Raw genomic sequence first — 9543 nt, 5'->3', positions numbered from 1 at the left:
TAAAGTAATTGATTAATTAATTATTAATTAACATAAGCATATAAAATATTTTTTCTTACAAATCATCTTGGTCATACAGGTCATTGTCCTCTTGTTGCATAGCTCAAAATAAAAAAACAGCAACATTAGACGACAAAGACAAATATTTGTATAGTGCACAATTAAGATACTTTTTATTTAATCCACAGCTGAGAAAAACAAACAGCATTTTTTTAGAGCTGAAAGTGTTGTGATGTCAGACTACTTACAAGATTTCTTTCTGCAGCACAGACAGAGAGCATAAATACAACCAAGGCAGGCCAAAGAAATGATGGCAAGGGGCCCTCCTCGTTGGCTTTGGACGTCAATCATGCCTTGAACAATAAGATTCAAAAAGATTTCCTTAGAAAATATAAATTCTCTTCTATCTAATTTGACACTATAGAGTGTATATATATATATATATACACATAAATCAGCATATGAGAACAAATTGCAGAATGTTATCTATTCTCACCGCTCTGACAAAATGGCACAAAGTATTAGTGCACGAGATAAGAGAATTTTTAATACGCAAGATGATTCAACGTGATAAGTGTTCGATGAAGCACCATGTCACGTCTCAGTGTTTGAAAAGCCTTCTTTTTTCATCAGCAGCTAACTGAACCACAGGATGCAAGATATGTTACCATCAAAAGTTTTTCTTTAATTGTTCTATTTCTTTCTGTTTAATTCATATCAGGTCATTTAATGTGAAGAAATGGTAAAAGTATCTGATAACATCAAAAAAAGCTTCCCCCTTATTACATATTAAAAAGCAGTTTTCTGCTCCGAAGCAATTCATACACGTTTCACAATTTTCTATCAATCATAGTGTTGAATTATGAAGAGTCTTAGTAAGTGAGCAGTTACCTTTAGTGAGGCCTCTCAGTCCATCTCCATTCTGATGGATATTGCTTGAAGTCAGATGAAGGACTAATGAGAGCAGTATGAACCCGTGTGTTTCCTGTTTCAAACTAAACCTAACCACATCCGTGCAGAACCATGCTGGACACCAAGAAGAGACCACCACAAACCCACAGCAACACTCAAGACACAGAGAGGTGAAAACTCCTGCTTCAAAGTCTGCTTGCTACATGTGTGTTCACTGTCACACAAAATGTCAAACCTTTGAAATGCAGCCCCTTCATAAGCATTAGGTGACAAACGGTTGCAATCAGTAGCATGTAGAACCCGGTTGTTGTTTCTTCAAATAGAGCAGAATGTGAATTCAAAGAAAATCAAAGGCGGAGTCTTTCAGACATGAACTCTTAGAGATTGATTTTATAGTGAGCTAACATACGCTGGAGGGTCTATTGAAGCTAATGAAGGCTAGTTGCAAGACTTAGCTTTTTAAATGCGAGGATGATGTTTCATTATTTAGGGTTTATGACATTTGGCATCTGAGTCTGTAGGTGGTGTGTGGTGATGTGTTTTTTCCGCTTTTTAAGCGTCTTATAAGACTGTTTTCTTACTACAACAATGGTGTAACAGTGGACAAGGATCTTCATTTTGAGATATACTTAATAATGTTATGCTTAGAGTGTTATAACATTAATTGTTATGTTGTAATTCAATTCATTAAAAGTCCATGTAATATTGTATACAGTATATGAACTTTTTTCAAACTAAATATAAAATAGTGCACATGTAAGATACTTTTTAAGCCACAGCTTACATGTGTGCTATGTGTTCCAATCTAGAGGTGATCGAGCTTCCACCGTAGCCGCACCTAAACTTTGGAACAGAACGTATCTTTTCTCCTGTGATGTCCTCTTGTTTGTTGTTTTTTTATGCCGTTTTACATCTTTTATGTCTTATGTTGGGTTTTATTGTTTTTATAGTACATTGTACAGCACATTGGTCAACTGTTGCTGTTTTTTTATTTGTGCTTTATAAATAAAACTGAGATTGAGATGTATTTGTATGGAGTATATTTATTTAACAATATGTAGAAAACATATTTATATCTATAGATATTTTGGTAACATTTTACAATAAATTTCCACTTATTAACATTATTTGACTACATTAGTTAACATCGAACTGACAATAAATGTTTTCTAAAGCATTTATTAATCATAGGTAATGTTAATTTCAAAATGTACTAATTCATTATTAGAATTAAAAGTTGTATCTGCTTATATTATTTAATGGACCTGAGCTAACAATGAACAGTCACATTTTTAACTAATGTTAACAAAAATGAATAAATACTGTAACAAATGTATTGTTGATGGTTACTTAACGTTAGTTGATGCATTAATTAACATTAACTAATGGGACTTTATTGCAAAATGTTACCAACTTTTTAAAAATAATATTACATGGACATTTTATGTGTTTTAGCATACATTACATTTTTAAAAGACACACTTTATTATTATTATATTATGTCAATTTAATTTATCATTATTAGAACTGAGATGTGATTGACGTTATTATATGGAAAGATTGAATACCACTGTGTTTTTTCCTCAGTAATAACCAAAATGGAATTTTTGATTATTATTATTGTTGTAGCAGGAAGTGATGCATGGAAATACAATACAGACATTTTGATCTGGTATTCAAATTAGTACAGAATTTGGAGCATCATCGAACATCATTTTATTTTAAATGAACATGATGGTGCGGTCATAATGTGTGAACTTATGGGAGGTGATCTTCATGAAGCTCAGCATTCGGTTGTGGCTTGAAGAGTGGAGGTTGTGAAGCTTCAGTAAACAGTGGATGACACTGAGTGAAAACAATGGAAAGTGTGACTACAAGCGAACATGACATTTCATCATGAACGTCATTTTTACCATTTAAGCTCTGATTCAGTGATGAACAGTATGTAAGTGGGACTCTTAAAGTCTGAAAGCAGTAGTGAAATTGCTTTTCTATTTTAATACAAATGTTTCCATGATCACTTATACTGTATTATCAGCAGAAAAAAATTCAAAATGTCTTAGTTTGACATGTTTGGAACAAACCTGATGATCACGTTACACAGCATGATGTTAAAATGATCCAAAGAGTGTTTTTTTTTTAATTGAAACAATAATCAATGTCACAAATTCTTTTTTTTTAATATATATATATATTGTATTAAACATACATACTTTGAAATAAATAGATTTAATTTCTTTCTTTTTCTTTCTTTCTTTATTATTATTATTACTTGATTAGTGGCTATCACTAAAACAGAATCACAAATATATCACTCATTTTCCCTTCTTTGTTTCAAAATATTCATAATGTTCAGGAACTTTCATTTTACTTACAGCTTTCAATTAGATCTTAAATCTCAGTTTTTGGACTTCCGGAGGGAACGGTTTGCATGTGTACGTGTATGAAAGCACTTATGAATACTTACAGGCACTGCTGCTCAGGCTGGAGGACAAGTAACTGCTCCCTGCACTGAAGGAACTTCCTGCTCCTGCTCCTGCACCAAAGCCCAGTCCTCCACCGAGTCCCAGTCCTAGACCCCCAAGACCACCTCCTAGGCCTCCACCCAGTCCAAATCCACCTCCAAGACCTAGACCGGCACCTCCTCCCAGGCCTGCACCTCCTGCACCCAGGCCTAGACCTCCTCCTCCAGCCGCTGCTCCTCCTCCAGCTACATTCTTAGACATGTGCACGGTGACACCACCTCCAGATTTCAACCTGGTCCACGAGACAGAAACAATGTGATTGTTGAGTGAACAAAATCTCATCTACTCATGTTAAACCTCCTCACCTGTTCTCTTCATTGTCCAGGAGTTTCTTATAGGCTGTGATTTCAACATCCAGCGACATCTTGCTGGCGAGAAGCTCCCGATATTCTTGACCGTAATGAGCAATTTGCTGAAGAAAAAACCCATTTAGATTCTGAGTCCGAGTGACAACCTGTTATTTAACTTTTTTATTCATTTAAAAGTAGTAATTTAATAATTAACCATGTTTATCATTTAGTCTTCATTGATTTATATATTACCTTTCTGAGATCATCAAGCTGGGATTTAAGAGTAAGAGCCTGATCCTGGTACGTCTCCGTGTGGGAGCTGGAGTGACACTCTGCCTCCTCCACCTGAGACTCCAACTGCAAGTTCTGTCAATGGATAGGACATCAGTTATTCACAAGAATGCCAAGAAAAAGGGTGTTTTAACCCTTTGTGACACAGCACAGTAAGTTCTTACCAGAGATTTGAGCCTCTCGATCTCCCTCTGCACAGAGTCAATCTGTAGTTTGTAAACTCTGAGCTCTTCCTTGGCTGAGGTGAGTGTTTGAGAAGTGGGGTGAGAGGATACAGACATCATGGAGAGCTATACAGGCAAAAAAGAGAAATGACCTTAGCCTCACCCAAGGCATGTGGTGAGGCTACTAGACCTGCAATATGATGAGTCGCCACTTGGGGGAGGCAGTTTATAAAAGATGGGTCCCACTTTATATTAAGTGGTCTTAACTACTATGTACTTACATCAAAAGTTACATTACATCTTACAATGTACTTATCGTGTTCATATTTTATTGCAAAACACTTTTGCTGCTATTGAGGTGGGAAACGGGTAAGGTTAGGGACAAGTTTGGTGGTATGGGTAGGTTTAAGGGTGGTTTAAGGTGTAAGGGATGGGTCAACAGTGTAATTATAAATGTAGTTACATGCAGATATTTTAAAAACACAAGTACAATGTAAAAACATGTATGTACACAATAAGTGCATTGTACTACATGATTAATTTAAATGTAAGTACATAGTTGTTAAGGCCACTTAATATAAAGTGGTTCCAAAAGATGAATTGAAATTCATGTAAGGATGCGTTAGACTAATAAAATGTCCTATAATGTACATATTAATATTTGGCATCAGATTACAACAAGGTTCTTTATGGTTATAATGCATTAGATGAATCAAGAATGAGTAAACTTTCTCTGTATTAATACATCTTGGTTTATTTAAATTTATATAAATAATGCATTTTATTTTATATTATATCTATTCCATTATAATATAATTGCATTTTTTATAATATTTTTATATGTTAGTGATTTAATTTGAACGACATTGTAAATCTATTTAAATATTATATATACACAATGTAAATATGATATATATATATATATATATATATATATATATATACATAAAATTTAAATACTTTAAATAATGTATATTTTATATAACCAAATTATATACAGTATCTATTGAAATACTATTTAAAATATTTAAATATTAATAAATATACTATCATTAAATATTGTTCATTATTAAGTAATGTTATACCTTGTTGTACAGTACTGAATATTCTAAATGGGAGATAGTACAGCTTGCATATTAAAGAGCAAAGGTTTCATACACTGTCCTGCACTGAGAGGAGGGCGTCCTGCTTGCTGCGTTGAGCCAGGGCGGTGGTATGGGTAGGTTTAAGGGTGGTTTAAGGTGTAAGGGATGGGTCAACAGTGTAATTATAAATGTAGTTACATGCAGATATTTTAAAAACACAAGTACAATGTAAAAACATGTATGTACACAATAAGTGCATTGTACTACATGATTAATTTAAATGTAAGTACATAGTTGTTAAGGCCACTTAATATAAAGTGGTTCCAAAAGATGAATTGAAATTCATGTAAGGATGCGTTAGACTAATAAAATGTCCTATAATGTACATATTAATATTTGGCATCAGATTACAACAAGGTTCTTTATGGTTATAATGCATTAGATGAATCAAGAATGAGTAAACTTTCTCTGTATTAATACATCTTGGTTTATTTAAATTTATATAAATAATGCATTTTATTTTATATTATATCTATTCCATTATAATATAATTGCATTTTTTATAATATTTTTATATGTTAGTGATTTAATTTGAACGACATTGTAAATCTATTTAAATATTATATATACACAATGTAGCTGCGTTGAGCCAGGGCTTCATAGTGAGCTTTGACTTCAGTCAGCGCTGAGGTCAGATCCTGTGCCTGGGCTGCGTTATCCACTGAGATAGACACTGCTGACTTCACACCACCAGTCACAATGTTTCTCACCTCTTTCACTTTCTTACACACATGCAGATAGACATAAACAAGCTTAGGCCATTGGGAAATTAATGATCCATTTTAACACTGCTGAAATAAACGGAGGCATAGAGGTATCCTGCAGACTCACGGCATCATACACCTGCTTGGAGAGAGCAATATGATCCTCCAAACCACCGATGCTGGTTTGCAACTCAAAGATGACAAGGTAGAGATTATCCACTTCCTAATAGAGGAGAATTTGTGAAAGTCAGTTGTCTGCCTGTAAGAACCATCCTGATGATGTATGTTTCGTACCTCTTTCAATGCAGTCCAATCGAGCTCCAGAGTTTTGGTTTGAGCAGTTTCCTCATCATACCTGAGACAATAAAGAAGAAGAGAATGTGCAGGTACATCAGTAATTGTCCTCTTGTCTGGTCCATTCTTACCCAAAGGGCATATTTTACCTGTGACAATCACCTAAGCAGGTGGTCAGAGATATAAAGACTAATATGAGAAACTTTAAATGCCTTTACATACTCATTATAGCACAATTACTTTGGCAATACAGATGAGCACTAGATTCATGTAGAGTATTAAAATCAAACCACAAAGTGCCAATAAGAAGGTAGAATTAATATTGTTGAGTAGCAGTTAAGGGGAATATAATTACAAATGTGTACTCAAAATGTAATGAAAAATTTTATTGAAAGATAAAGGGGCCTCTAAAATTATCTTTAATGTCAGGTAATCAATGAAGTTTCTTTAATGCAATATTTTAAACTAGCTTTCAAACGTTTAGGGTTGGTATGCTGATTTGGTGCTTGAGAAAATGTTTTTTTTATGAATGTTGAAAACAGTTGTGCTGCTTAATATTTTTGTGGAAACTATGATATTTTTTCAGGATTCTTTGATGAATAGAAAGAACAGCATTTCCTTGGCAAAATCATAAATATCTTTACTGTGATCATTTAAGACATTCTCTCTGAATAAAATATTGATTACTTAAAAATCTTACAGACCCCAAACATTCGAATGGTATATTTTTATTAATATATTTTTTTTAATTCTTGAATGTACGTTTCTTCAGATATTCTGTGGACTCACCTGGCCTGAACATCCTCAATGATGCCTTTAAAGTGCTCAATCTCGGCGATGATGGCCTCTTTAGTAGCAGTGAGGCTGTCGATCTGGGATTTATATGTTCTGATGGCAGAGGTCAGATGGATGGAAGTGCTGGCAGGTCCACCCTGCTCTGGGTTAGTAAACATGGAAATTTTGGCTTTTAGTACTGCGTTGTGCTGCTCCAGAGACCTGGCCTGTGAAACAACGTTATAGTGATTAGGACCTTATTTGTAAAAAGCATTCAATAAAGTCTTTTCTATTTACCGATTATATGTTAATCTGACATAGCATGATATTTGTAAAATCTTTCACCTTACCAATGAAAGATGCAAATTTATCATTGAGGGCCTGCAGCTCCTCCTTCTCTTTCATGCGTGTGACCTGCACTGTGTCCAGTGATGGGAGTGTTGGGTCGATGCTGGGCATTGGACCAGCACCGGCATCCACCGTAATGGTAGAACTGATGAAGGATGGGTTGAAACCATAGCCTCCAATTTTAAATACTCGGCCCCCTAGATGGGCTCTCAGCGGAGCCACACCAGCCCTGATCCCCGCTACTCTGGCTCCGCCGGCTCCCAGGCCGAGGCCTCCACCGAGAGCGAGAGCACCTCCGCCGAAGCCCAGTCCTGCTCCTGCACCAGCTACAGCCCCAGCCCCAAAACCTACACCCAAACCTCCTCCCAGGCCGAGACCAGCTCCTGCTGCACCCCCTCTCGCCAAGCCGAGCGAACGGGACAGAGCCGTGCTAACGCCTCCACCGCCCCTGGCTCCGGAGAACAGATGGTTGCCTCTATAGGTGGCTCCAAATCTGACGGCTCCCCCACTGATACGCAAGCTTGACTCTGTCATATCTGCACTCAGAGCTGGGGTCCAGGTCTTTGCCGAGGAGTCCTGGTGCTCAGTCAGGATGTTTTGATCACACTTTGTTCTTTAAATACCCAGCTCCTTGAAGTGCTGCCCAGAAAGGTTCACTGTAGCTGTTGTTGGTGAAAGTCATATGTTCCAACGGACAGACAGGCGAGCGTCCCTCCTGCAGGCATTGATTTCTCTCCAACATGCCTGAGGTAATTTAACAGCCTTGGTATGTGGGACTGAGAGAAATACAAACCCTGCAGCAACTTTGTGCACATTTAAAGAAGAGTATAATATGACTGGCATTTTCAAACTCATTTTATATTAATGTATAGTCTTCTTGTTGTTGTGGTTGTTGTTGTCAGTGTTCAAAACAGTTTCGCTGCTTAACAATTTGGTGGAAACTGACATTTTCTTCAGGATTCTTTCTCAGCTAACAGGGACCATTCTAGAACATTCTTGCAAGTTTTTTTTATTATTAATTATTTTGTTAATTATATTAAGTTATTATTCAAACATTCTTCAAATGTTCTTCAATTAACATTCATAGAATGCTCATTCAAAGTTATCTAGTATTTAATACTGTACTAAAACAATAGCTCAACAACATTATTTATACATCGTTCATTCAACGTTTCTCTGAAACATTTTAGTTGGATGTTCATCTAACGATGGTTCAGATGGTTCAGAGAACATTCCAAAGTAACATTTCCATAATGTTTGCAAAAAGATTAAATGGAATGTTGCATTAATGTTGTCTCTAACATAGTCCAAATAAAATGTCTTTTAAACTTTTAAAAAACTGGACGTTTTGAACATTCAGAAATCATGTTTTCATTAATGGAGATATTAACAAAACATTCTTAGAACATTTTTGCAACATTATAAATGTATTTATTGTCACTTGATCATTTTAATGCATCCTTGTTTGTGTATGTTTAAATAGAGTATCATATGTTATCATATGACATTTTGAAAATCATTTTATACTTTTGTATAGTCTCATTATTATTATTATCATCACCATAATCATCAATGTTGAAAACAGTTGTGCTGCTTAATATTTTTATGGAAACTGTGATACAATTTTTTTCAGGATTCACTGATAGAAAGTTGAAAAGAACAGCATTTCCTTTGCAACATTACAAACATCTTTACTGTCACTTTTGATCAGTTTAATGCATCCTTGAATGTACACGTTTAATGAGCGCATCATATGATTGACATTTTGAAAGTCATTTTATATTCGTGTTTAGTCTTATTCATGCGTGCACAAGAGATAAACTGTGAATTTCATGTTACTGAGCTGACAAGCCTGTAAGAGGAGCCTGTCATAAATCAAGATGGTTGTGACAGTGAGAGGCGGGTGAATTATTTTTTTTTTAACCTAAAGGATAAATTGGAGCTGCTGCAGAATTGCTGACAGGTATGCAACGTGCTGTAACAGCTTCCAGAGTGTAATGCTGGGTTAGGCTATACTTTAACTGTTACTTAATCAGTTGAGCTGTATCACAGTTACGGGAATCACCTTTACCACCCCCCCCCCCCCTTTTTTTTTT

At 35.5% G+C, this 9543-nt stretch overlaps 1 pseudogene; it reads right to left on the bottom strand.

The window, feature by feature from the left end:
- Positions 1-2549: 2549 nt before the first annotated feature.
- On the bottom strand, positions 2550-8129 carry LOC107669297 (thread biopolymer filament subunit alpha-like; annotated as a pseudogene).
- Between the last annotated feature and the right edge of the window lie 1414 nt (positions 8130-9543).

Source organism: Sinocyclocheilus anshuiensis, unplaced genomic scaffold (genome assembly GCF_001515605.1).
Source record: "Sinocyclocheilus anshuiensis isolate Anshui unplaced genomic scaffold, SAMN03320099.WGS_v1.1 scaffold180, whole genome shotgun sequence".
Lineage (NCBI taxonomy): Eukaryota > Metazoa > Chordata > Actinopteri > Cypriniformes > Cyprinidae > Sinocyclocheilus > Sinocyclocheilus anshuiensis.
Note: the sequence above shows the minus strand (reverse complement) of the source record. Positions and strands in the feature narration are given on the sequence as shown.